The sequence below is a fragment of the Sorex araneus genome, chromosome 11 (assembly GCF_027595985.1).
Source record: "Sorex araneus isolate mSorAra2 chromosome 11, mSorAra2.pri, whole genome shotgun sequence".
Taxonomy (NCBI): domain Eukaryota; kingdom Metazoa; phylum Chordata; class Mammalia; order Eulipotyphla; family Soricidae; genus Sorex; species Sorex araneus.
In genome coordinates, this window is record NC_073312.1 from 18,426,027 (window position 1) to 18,439,122 (window position 13,096).

Genomic DNA, 13,096 nt, shown 5'->3' on the forward strand with positions numbered 1-13,096 from the left:
CGTGGATATTGCTGCCACAACCATTTTCTGTGCAGAAAAACAGGATGGAGAGGAGAAATCCATCCCCGGGCAGCGCAGACTTGTAGCCCAGCTCACAGTCCCAGTGCATTGCTGTAAGAAGCCTCTTTGGGTGCCAAAATGGGTTAGAAGACCTCTGGAATCAACGTCATTAGGAGCAGAGGGTCCCATACTTGCTTTTCTATTTGTCTTTTTGCTTTAGTTTTGGTGCCATCAACAGCAGTGCTTGGGTGGTAATTTCTGGTTCTGAACTCAGGAATCACTCTCTATGGCTTAGAGAACCATATGGAATGCAGCAGACTAAACACAGGTCAACCACATGCGAGATGCATGCCTGAACTGCTGCATTATCCCTGTGGCCCAGGTCCTATTTGCTTTGGAGGGATCAATACCATTTATCATCCTCAGTTTGCCCTGATTAGGAATTGGCGGCATGCCATCATAACCTTAAATTTTCTCATTTCACCCATTAACCATGCAATTAATTATTTCTATTTCAGATAGGGATTGCTTAAATTATCACAGGCAAAGAAAACACTGAACTATTACTATATTGCTCAATATGGCAACATAGCGCAGCAGGTAGGCGTTCACCTTGCATGCATCAGACCCGGGTTTGATTCTTCCGTCCCTCTCAGAGAGCCCAGCTAGCTACCGAGGGTATCTTACTCACATAGCAGAGCCTGGCAAGCTACCTGTGGCATATTTGATATGCCAAAAACAGTAACAACAAGTCTCACGATGGAGACATTACTGGTACCCGCTCAAGCAAGTTGATGAGCAATGGGATGACAGTGACAGTGCCTAAAGTGCATGAACTACCCTCGCTCTATTAAAATTTCTGCAGAAAATTTCCAGCTTTACCTAGCATTTTAGAAGCCATTTCAAACTCAAGTAGAAGAGACCAATAAGGTAAAGAAAAGCCATGTTATGCTGTGGTGTTGATTTGGAGCATAGTCTCTATAGCCATTAAGGAATAATTAAAAGCAATTCAATCTTGATCCATTGTCAACCTTGCTCTCCTACAATTGCTTACATTACGTGTCCATGACATTCATCTCCAAATTCTGAGTCACCAAGTGTCTGAAAATATCCATGTTTACATTTTTAGCATAGTCTTATTTGAGGTTTTCAATCACCTTCTTGCAGGGAAATAACAAAAACAGCTACATGTTGAACATTACTTTGTACTAAACACTGTGTATGTGCTATTAACACCCAGCGATGCTCAGAGTGTACTCCTGGCTCTAAGTCAGGGATTACTCCAGACAGTACTCTCAGGACCACATTAGGTTTCAGGATTTGAACAACACCAAAAGAACCCATATGAAAGGAAAGTGCCTTAATATTTGTGCTATTTCTCTGTGCCTCAGTTGTCTTTGTTTTTTAAAACTCATATTTAACAAAATCACCATAGTAGCAGTGTACTGAAAATTAGAATATGAGATTAATGTCACATGATCATTGTTTGCACATACGTTCATCTTTGAAGTCTTGGATAGACTCTTCGATCAAAAGTTTTTGTTTTAAGGGCTATTAAGAAGAATATTTATATTATGTATTAGCACTGTTAGCACTGTCATCCTGTTGTTCATCAATCATAGATTGGCTCAAGGGTCTCCATTGTGAGACTTGTTACTGTTTTTGCATATCAAATACGCCACAGGAGCTTGCCAGGCTCTGCCGTGTGGGCGGGATACTCTGGGTAGCTTGCTGGGCTCTCCGAGAGGGATGGAGGAACCCAGTCCAGCCAAGTGCAAGGCAAACGCCCTACCCATTGTGCTATCGCTATACTTTATGAAGTATATGGAAGTTATTTGGTAAATGAATTATGCCATAGAATTGTAAACACATGGGTGCTACCATATATTGTCCATTTAAATAATGTTCTATGTAGTCTTTTATTACCTATTTTACTTATTATCAAGTTGTTAATTCTGTGTTTTTAGTGATAGTTCCTCTATTATTTCACAAGGTTACTGAAGTACATCACTCCCCAAATTTGATGGAGCTAAATGATTTTATCTTCACTTCTCATAGTATATAGCAAGTCTCCCTGTTTGAAATTATGGCCACTGGCCATTATACCAACTCATTAGTGAACTTCCTTTTGTAGTACAGGCAATTTATCATATCCTAGTAATTTTAGAAAATCACCCCAAATTATAAGTTCCTTTGAGTCCCATATCGCTTAGGAAGTGAATAATTTATTATTACAGTATTATAAATGCTTCATCCTTCTCTCCATTACATTTTGAATACAAATTAAAGTGGGGTCTGGCTAGGGGAAAGAAAGTCTTTTGAATAGATATTTAGTAGATGAAAGGAATACGGTAATATGCACGAGTCCTCTGGGACCAGGGACTCTGAGCTTTCAAATCAAGCCTGTGTACTTTGATAATAAGAGATTTGTCCACTGGGGAAAAGGGTAAGGAATGGAGAAAGCCTTTCCACGTCTCTCTGATGGTTTTGGTGAAATGTAAAACTCCCTGTTCTAAGAGACCACATTTCCGACTTCCACTATTAGGCATCTAGCTTTGAAATGTATTTATTTATCTATTTATTTGTTTTTTTTTAATTTTTGGTTCACACCTGGCGATCCACAGCTCATGCTGGCTCATGCACTTAGGAATTACTCCTGACAGTGCTCGGGGGAGCATATGGAATGCTGGGAATTGAACCTGAGTGGGACACGTGCAAGGCCAACAGTCCTACCCGCTGTGATATCGCTCCAGCCTTGAAACATGTATTTCTGACTTCCTGCAAGGCCTAAAAATATCCCTAAACATGACCCTAAAGAAACAGTGTCATTGCAAGTCTTTCTTCATCTTCCATTCCTAATTGTGATGGATCGCATAGATCCTGGCCTTAACTCTTATTTTGGAAGAAGCAGCAAACAGTGCTTTCTTTTATGGAGCAGAAACTGTGTGTGATTGGAGGCGGTATAAAGATCACTCTGCTTTATGATGTGTGGGTTAGTGAAAGTCTTAAACCATTCTAGTGATAGATAAAGAAATTGTATTTGCTGTTGCTGAAAAAAATAAGACGTTTTTTCATAAATTAGAAAGGTCTAAAGAGTTGCATGCTCATCAATAATGCCTGGGCAGCAAGATGAACAATTTTATAATCCATTATGTGGCACTTTAGTTTCTTTACATCATTCACTTTTTTCTGCTTCATTTCTGTTTATTCTCAGTAACACATGGACTAAGCAGCTTTTTTGAATATAATAATAAATTTGGGGGTAATTTTTATTTCTAGAAAAATGATGTGATCTCCCTAGTTTACTAGCATGTTCGCACTATTAATTTTTATTTCAATGTTACTCCTGTCTAGACAGCAGCTCTATGCTCCAACAGCATGGTTTACTACATTAAGTTTAAATAAAAATTTCTTATAAATGTTTAGATACATTTCTAAATTCTGACAGCAGGAATGCCACACCATCATAACACTACCTCCATGTGTTCACCCAAGGTATTGTCAAATATATCATAGAAAATGGATAAGGAATATATTTAGTAGGTTTTTATTGTCTACTAATTATGCCATCTCCACAATTATAGTGACGATGACCACTGTCATTTCCAACTTTCTGTCTCTGCACATCCTTGGTACCTTGCCTTAGGGTTTGCATCAGCTACTTCTCACATCCTACCTTAAAGCTTCTCCAATGCAGGATAAAGTACCTGCAGAAAACTTCTTGATGTTTAGAACAAACCCAATCTGACAAAGGAATTTGTAGGCATAAGATATTTGGCATACTGCAGCTATTACAAACTCATGATGAGAACTATTTAATTCTTACTTAATATTTAATTATTTACTTGTGTCACTAATATGGTAACCCTCTTATTCTATTTTTTCAGAAATTACCAGTAAAACATATCTTTGCTAATCTTTTACATCATCTCATTCATCATTGAAAGATGGAGTGATTATGCACATGGCCTTAAAAAACTCCTGTAAACCATTGTTCTAAATAGGCGTTTGTGATTTACAGGAATCAGTGTACTTCTAGTCATTTTTTTCACTGCTCCAAAGAGAATTTGTTTTGTGGATTATTACAAATTATAAACATTTTATTTTTCCAGTCACTAATTCCTGTTAAAACCTAAAGTACTAAGACTGTATACATGGGAGGATTACACATTCATGGGTGAAATGAGGAGGCTGAAGAGTTGGCTGGGCTTGTTCATTCGCTTACTGAAACTTCTTACAGTAATTTATGCAAGCAACAGGGGATTCATTTTTGTCTTAATTCCATAATCACTGTAAATTTTGAGGATAAGTTGAAAATAGTTGAACTAAACAGATTGTGCAAATTACAAAACTCTGCCATATATGTTTCCTAAGAACAGTGATACTCAAAATTTTCAATGAAAAACACAGAATTTAGTATCCTTTCCACTCATGGACCTGATGCCATTCATACGTTACCCTAAATATAATTTCTAGGCTCCATGCTTTTTCTCATTAACTGCAGTTTGTCAAGAGTAGTTCTTGTATCTCAACAAGTAACCTCAGAAAGAAATTACTGTATGAATTGAAGATAAATGTTGGGGAAAAAATATTTTAGTCAACAGTTTATATCTCACCATTTCTTTGACTGACAGAAAGCTTTTGTGTTTGTGCTTTTTTTAATCTGATGACCAAAAGACAAATCACATATTTACTTCTTGTTCTTTTGCTCCATTTGCACTCATTTCCCTAGATATCATATACTCTGTAAAGTACCCTACTATCAGACTGGATAGGTAGTGTAGGGGTTAAAGTAGTTGCTTTACTCGCAACTGACCCAAGTTCAATCCCTAGCACCACATATGGTTCCCTGAGCATTGCCAGAAGTAATTCTTGAGTACAGTGCCAAAACTTATCTTGAACACTGTGGAGTGTGACTCCCAAACAGAAAACTGACAAGATTAAGTACACAAATAGCCTAATACTTTATTCTCTGCCTTAATTGAATTGTTTTATGTCAGATATCATCTCCTTAATACTTTCTTTCTTCTTCTTTTTTTTTAGAAAGTAGAAAAGTTTATAGGAAAGTAGAAGAGAAAGAAAAAGTAACTCCCCATGTGGGAAGGAATCTAATATGACTAAATTCAACTATCTGTGGGATTTTTCAATAGATATTACCATCACTTTAAAAATATTGTTATATCAATAATAAGATATTTTTAATGTATTTTTATTGTAACTTTCAAGCATAAATGGGGTTTCTCAGGTGTCTTGCCCACTAATGACTGTTGGTAACAAACAGAAAGGTGGAGTATGACATTTTGATAGTGGAGTTAATATGAAGAACTAATACTATAGCTATGGGGAATGATGCTACAATTTGTCTAGCATGCTGTGGTTATATAGCAACCCTTTCAGGACCTGGTATAGTCAATCATTTTAGATTAAATTTGAACTTTAAGTAAATAAATGATTCAAACAAGAACTACATATATTTGTTGAGTAGCTCTACATATATTTATTAGGTAGATGATTGTTACAATTTTTCAGTGACACTCAAAATTGAATTACAAAATTATGTCAAAATATAATTAAAAATATATTGATCATTTTTATTGATTATTATGGGGTCTTCAGAACTATACACAATTCCTGGGTAGAGTAGCTAAATTAAATTTATTTTGTTCCTTCACCCCAGCATTTACTTCAAGCCTTATCATTTAATTTTCCATCTGTTTTTTTGCTGGCACAAAAATGGAAGACTTGAATATATCATACTCAGAGTAATGATATCCTGTTGGAAAAATATTCTAAAGTAGTATTTTGTTTAAAGTAACATGATGTAGGTCATTGACTAGGATTCTCTATGAGCAGGTATTCAGCTGTGATTAAGTCCTAGGAGTAGTGATGATGTCCCATATTCTAATGTCATTGAAGCAGGATAGATTCTGGGGCTAGAAAGATAGCATAGAGGATAAGTGTTCGCCTTATATTTGGCCATCGTGGTTTGATCCTGCCATCATATATGTTCCCCTGAGCACCATGAGGAGTGAGTCCTGAGTGTAGAGCCATAAATATACCTGGAGCACAGCTCAATATGGTCCTGCATAAAAACAAAAATAGGAGAAAGATTCTTCTGAGGCTTTGATAAATCATCTTTAATCTCTATATCTACTTTGTTAAGAGGTTCCTTTAAGCATTTTGTCAACTATATCATACTAAATTTTTTTTGCAAATACTTCTAAATAAATGAACCCTTTAAGCTACAAATTTCTAAATAGTGCATATTTTAATTAAAAATAGGCAATTTATGAATAATCAGTTACTTCGACCAGAAAGAGAAACAAATAGGACTTTTGCAATGATGACTTCTTCACCATGGAGTTAACAGTGCAAAGCTGTGGATTTTAACTGGTGCTTCGGAAATCATTTATTTATTCTTCTATTCAGGGATCCTGAAAATTGTTGGAGGTCCTTTATCTTGGATCATTTATTTTGTACATTTTTGCATTGTTCTGGAGGACTAAGTTCTCTTCCTACATTTTTTTTTTTTACCAAGTCCACCAGTTTCAAGCAAGGACCCCAGAATTCAGTACCAGGGATTACTCAGACCAACCCATGATCCTTGAGGCTTCTGGGATTATTCAATGATACTCATGAGGCTCCAGATCTAAATCTAGTAATAATCAGGGAATTACTTGTTGTCAGGAATTGAATCTGTGTTGGCCAAATGCAAGGTAAATACTCTACCCCTATGCTATCTCTTTAGCCCCTGTTGAAGATTCTTTTCCTTGTGATTTGTTTCTTGGTTGTTTGGGAGGTGTTTTGTTTGTTTGTTTTTGAGCGACAATAGCACTGCTTTATATTTATTCCTGTGTCTATGTGCTTTAGGATATATGTGGTGATGCTCAGGTGACTTTATGCAATGCAGCAGATTAATCACAGGTTGACCATGTGCAAGGTAAGCTTTCTATCTACTCTACTTATATCTCTAACTCCCTAGCTGAGATTCTTGAGTGCAGTTTTATAAGAACAAGTTTTAGACATCTGGCATAAATATTATTTGTTAGTTACATATTTTTGAATTAAGTAATTGGTAAAATATTATTTTACTGAATTGAAGGTAAAGTCTTCATTACTATGTGAAATTGTATTTTTCTTTGTCACATATACAAACATACTATCATTTCTTTTTTTTTCTGCTTTTCTTTGTACTCTCCCATATACCAAAGCATTCTCTCCCTTTTATATCTTTTTTTTTAATTTATTTTATTGAATCACCAAGTGGAAAGTTACAAAGTTCTCAGGCTTATATCTCAGTTACACAATGCTCAAACACCCATCCCTTCAAGAGTGCCCATATTCCACCACCAATAAAAACAAAAACAAAAGCAAAAACAAAACAAACAAACAAACAAACAAACAAAAAAGTATACATCCCACCCCTCACCCCCCAACCCACCCCATATGTGAGTGATAATTTCACTTCCTTTTCTCTTTACCTTGATTACATTCCAGATTTCAACACATAACTCACTATTGTTGTTAGAGTTTCAAAACAGACTCACTATTTTTGTTGGAATTTATCCCCTAAGAATACAGCTCTATTAACAGGGAAATATTTGATAATAAGTTTTCCACTGATGAGAATGAAGAGATAAAATGTCGCGCGGCCGCGGTAGCGGCCACGCGGTTTACAATTTCTGTATTATAGTAATTAAGTCCGCGAAGATTTAAGTTTGAAAATGAATCATTTCCCTTCCTGGAACAGCATGTAGCCAAAGTTAGTTCACAGTCTCCATACATGGGTGCAAGCACTTGCTGGAACCCCAATTCCTAAAGCTGTCTCTGGTTCCCGCTCATTCCACATCCACCGGCTCTGCAGAGGCATGGGCACCCGGGCCAAAAACCCGGCCGGCCGGAGCCGAGCACCGGCCCCAGCTGGGGCTGGCCCTGTAAACATATTATCATTTCTATCCTAGGAATCTTTTTGGAAGGATATACCCTGCTCTTTTCTTGACTAAGTTTTCTGTGCTCAATTATTTACTCAACTAAACATAAGTTTTATTGAGTTTTCCTGTTCCTCTCTCTTCTCATTCTGCCCATCATACATACTGCCATTGGTCACAGAATTTTTCACCCCTATAATATCTTTTTTTTTGGTATTTCAATAGTCAAAAGATAAGATATAAACATTTAGCTCACCAATAAGGAGTCTTAATTATCATGAGATGGGGGAAAGTGATAAAAAGAGTAGAATTTGAGAATTAGTATCAGCTAGACTGAGAGATATACATCTGTGATACTAATTTTATGCCAGCTTTATTTTCTAGGTTTTATAATGGTGATAATAAGGATAGAATAGGCACAGATCTTCTCTGAAAAAATAGTGCTAGCTAAAGGTGTGATAAACACCTTTTTATTTGTGCGTGCACATATACATAGCACTCATTTCATAGATATTTAATGTTTTGAAATATTTTAGCTTAAACTAAATTTTATAATATTTTGTCGCATAAATAAAAGATTATCATGATGAAAACAATATCAAAAGGCATAATTTAGAATAATTGAATAATAATGAGGGAAAGAAAGGCATGGGGATACATCAAAAGAAAAATTGATAAGGGGTGTTAATTGATTCCATCCTTATTTTCATAGAAACAACTTATTGGCTTTAATTACCCATCCAGTAAAACAAAGTCCGGATTTGTCTCTGCACATGACAGCTTGCAAAGTTCTAACTAAGAAAAGTAATTAAAGATCCTTGAATGAAAAGTAAAGCAAAATATTATAATATTTATTATAAAACCTCTAAAGTGAATCTATCCACTGTTTTATTTAGAGTTCTTACAGTGTGATAGAAGCTGGGAAAGGTGCATTTTTCAATAATTAGATATCACTCATTTAACTTGCAATGTCAGCTTTGTGATTTATTTAATAGATATCATTTTACATGTGACAGCTTTTAAGAGAGCAGCTGCAGAAATTTCTCCTTATCTTTCCTCACTTAACCATATTTAGCTTCTGTCTCTTATTTTCTCAACAGCCTCATTTTTTATGTTATAAACAAAGTATATTGTTTTAGGTGGTAATAAGTTACCTAGAGCATTATGTTTCAGAATGTTCAGAATGAATATAATAATTTTTAGAGGATGGTCACACCTAGTGATGCTTAGGGTTTGTTCCTGGTGGCTACAGGAACAAATGCTATATCCACTTCTGGTGGTGCTCAAATGACCATAGAGGGTGCTATAGGAAACAGAAATTAGGCCTCCTTCTGCAAAATGGTCCTCTGAGCTATCTCTCTGGCCTAGTACCAATGCTCTGAGAAATTTTAAGAAGAAGTGGGAAATTTTTGGAAAACTGGGTATATTAACATATGTGCCAAGCATGTCTTCACTTACTCTGCTAAAAAGATTCAGGTAATGGCATGTAAATCCAAGAAAAAAAGTTAACATCTTTGCTTAATTTAACACAAAAACTCTGTAAATCTGCTTTCTAGTTCTAAGAAGCATTTCTCATTAATAAAGTGAATTCAATTCTGCCCCGAGGCACTGGGGCATGGGGTGGGGTGTCTCCTGTTTCCATACAGAGAAACCCCAAGTAATAAAAGAGAAGACCCCCTCCAAAAAATATTGTGAATTCAAATCTAAGAAATAAGCTTAGTGAAGTATAGAACATTATTATAACTTTAAAAATCATTAGAAGGCTTGCCAATACATTAGTTTTGAAAATAGACAATGCATGTTTAAAGGAATAAGTCAAATAATGTTTTCTTTTCCTTTTCTAAATAATACTATTTTTTGGTAAACCTCCTTCTTAACAGAATACTTCATAAGAATATAGTCCAGGGTACATAAGTAAAACAATTGTTTATCAATGTTTTTAGATTCGACTCAGCTTCCATTTATCCTTATCCATGGACAACAGGATGACAATGACAGTGATACAGTGATATATATCCAGTCAAGAACATTAGCCAAAAGTTATGCCCTAAAAGTTATCTAAAATCTAATATAGGCTATTACTGTTTAGTCCTACAACTATCTATTTACTATATTAGTTTCCTTATAAGTAGGTGAAGAAATGGGATATTTGCCCTATGTTGTGAAACAAAATGCTGACCTTAACTCTGAATTCTTCCCTCAGCCATCACTTGTGAAGTTAAATACCATATGCATGTAAATAATTAACTTATATTTTAAACTGACAAACTGAAAATAAGCTAATCTTGAAGACATCCAGGAATGTTCATATTGTTTTCCAAAAAGTCTCTACCAGTTGGCATTCCCACCAACAATGAAGGAAAGTCCCTTTCTCCCCACATCTGCACCAGCACTGGTTGCTCTTGTTTTTTTTGATATGTGCCAGTATCTGTGGTATGAGATGATTATCTCATGGTTGTTTTGATCTGCATTTCCCTGATGAGTAGTGATGAAGAGCATTTTTTTCTATACCTTCTGTCCATTCAAATTTTTTCTTTAAGAAAGTTTCTGTTTGGGTGGAGCTATACTGGGATTCTTGGTGGTGGAATATGTGCACTGGTGAAGGGATGGGTGTTCGAGCATTGTATAACTGAGACTTAAACCTGAAAACTAACTTTCCACATGGTGACTCAATAAAAAAATTAAAAAAAAGAAGTGTCACGAATAAAGAATTCTGTAGATGAAATTTTAAAAAAAAGTTTCTGTTCATTTCATCGCTCTGTTTTCTAATGGGGTTGGATGTTGTTTTTCTTTTAAAGTTATACCGGTGCCTTGTATGTCTTTGATATTAACCCCTATCAAAAGGGTATTGGATAAATAACCTTTTCCATTCTGACAGTAGTCTGTCTTTGTATCTTGGAAACTGTTTATTTCGTTTATTTCTTAGTTTAATGCAGTCCCATCTGTTTATCTTTGCTTCCACTTGCTTGTTCAGTGGCTTTTCATTTTTGAAGATAACATTAGCTTTAATATTGTGGAGGTGTTCACCAATCATTTCTTCCATCTACATTATGGATTTTGGTTTGATATTGAGGTACCTGTGGGAGAAGGGCCCTATGTTGGTGCTGTTCCTAGGTTACAGTTCTACTTTTGGGGGAATTCTTAAACCACAGTTGTCCCCTCTCGCCTAGGTGCTCATTTGAGCAACTTGGCCTAAGAGGGGCCTTCCTGAACTCTGCTTTCTTAAAGTTAATTGCCTGAGGATTACTCTTGGTTCTGGGAGGATGCTCTCAAATCCTAGGAAAGTGGTCTCCTCAAAACAGAATTCTACTTTAAAACCAGTGATCACTTCCACGATGGACTTTAATAGAATTTTATAGTGAAACCTAACAATGAAAATGATTTTTCTGTCACCTTTGCCACATATGTTCCCCAAATCAACCAGATGCCTGGTTGATAGTATTAACGAATCTAGCATAAACTTGAGAAGTAATTTTATAGAGTATGCTCAAAGGGCCTCAGAATCTCAATTCATTTTGTAATTCTATTGACCACAACATGGATAATATTACTCAAAAATATACTTTCAAAAATAGCACTGTATCACTGTCATTCCATTGTTCATCGATTTGCTCTAGCGGGCAACAGTAATATCTCCATTGTGAGACTTCTTGTTACTGTTTTTGGCATACTGAATACGCCACAGGTAGCTTGCCAGGCTCTGCCGGGCAGGCAGGATACTATTGGTAGCTTGCCAGGCTATCAGAGGGACGGAGGAATCAAACCTGGGTTGGCCTTGTGCAAGGCAAGCACCTTACTCACTGTGCTCCAGTCCAAAATAAATAACAAAATTACAATTATGCAAACAAAAATTATGAAGTTAGGTAGGCAAAAATGATCCATAATTAGTATGCAGAATATTTTAATACTGCGTACAAAATTATTTGTGGTTTCAAAAAGATGTTACCTTTCTTAAACATTGTGGCTTTGGGAAAAATAGTTGTTAAAATCAAATTTTATTGATTTATTGTTACCTCACAATATTATGTAATTTTATGTAGCTTGCCAGGCTCTCCAAGAGGGATAGAGGAAACTACCAGGTTCAGCTGTGTGCGAGGTGAATGCCTTACCCGCTGTGCTGTCAAATAAATTTTTTCCTTAACTTTAATATTCGAACATAGCATAGAAATTTACTTCCATTTAACTCACCTACAAAGAGGTGGGTTAGAGTCTGATCATAGACAGCTAATCAAACCTCCCCATATTCTCATTTCCATTGTACAGTCATCCTACTGCAAGCATGAGAAAGTCATGAAAAGTCACTGGAAAGAAACAAAACTTTCCCACCATCTGAACTAGCACTTTCTTTCTAGCACTTTCTGTATTAGCAAGCTCATTTTTGTCTGATAATCACATCAGACTGAGTGATTTTTGGAATACAAACACAGTTTTAACCTTTCAAACAAAACATGCAAAATATTTTCTCAAAAATATTTTTTCCTAAATGCTTATGAGGATTCTGAGGGATGGAAAATATCATATGTTGATTGATTATTTCTGTCAAGGCCTAGCAAAAAATGTACCATCAACCTCACACTTTTTGATTTTTTTTCACTGTATGACATGGTACAGAAATGAACTTGAAATGTTGTTGTAAATGTAGACAAACTAGATTGACATATTATGACACAAGATGCATATCATAAGATGTACAATAATATTAATTTTATTTTCTGTTTCTCAGCTATAGAGTGTCACGTGTTACTTTATAATTTTATGTGCAATAATTCTCAGGCTGAATGGTAAGACAGCTCAAATTTGAACTGCGCATAAAAATAACATTCTTTCATTATTTTGTCATTTTGTTATTCAGTTGCTTCAGCTGAGGGTAGAAGTGTTTGGAAAAGGAGTTGGTCTTACTGCAATTGATTCATCTTTGTTACATTATATGTGTGGTAAAAGTGTACATTGACAACACCTGTTGTTTTCTCCATTTCAAAACGCCAGCCTCTTTATTGTGCACATGAACAAATTTATAAAGATCCCATGGATTGCCAACTTTCTAAAATGCAGTAAATTGCACATATATCCCCCATAAAACAGCACCATGGAGCAAATACAAATATATCTTATGGAGCAAACAGACATATCTTACAATCTTGATAACAGTCTGTGAAAATAAAATCATG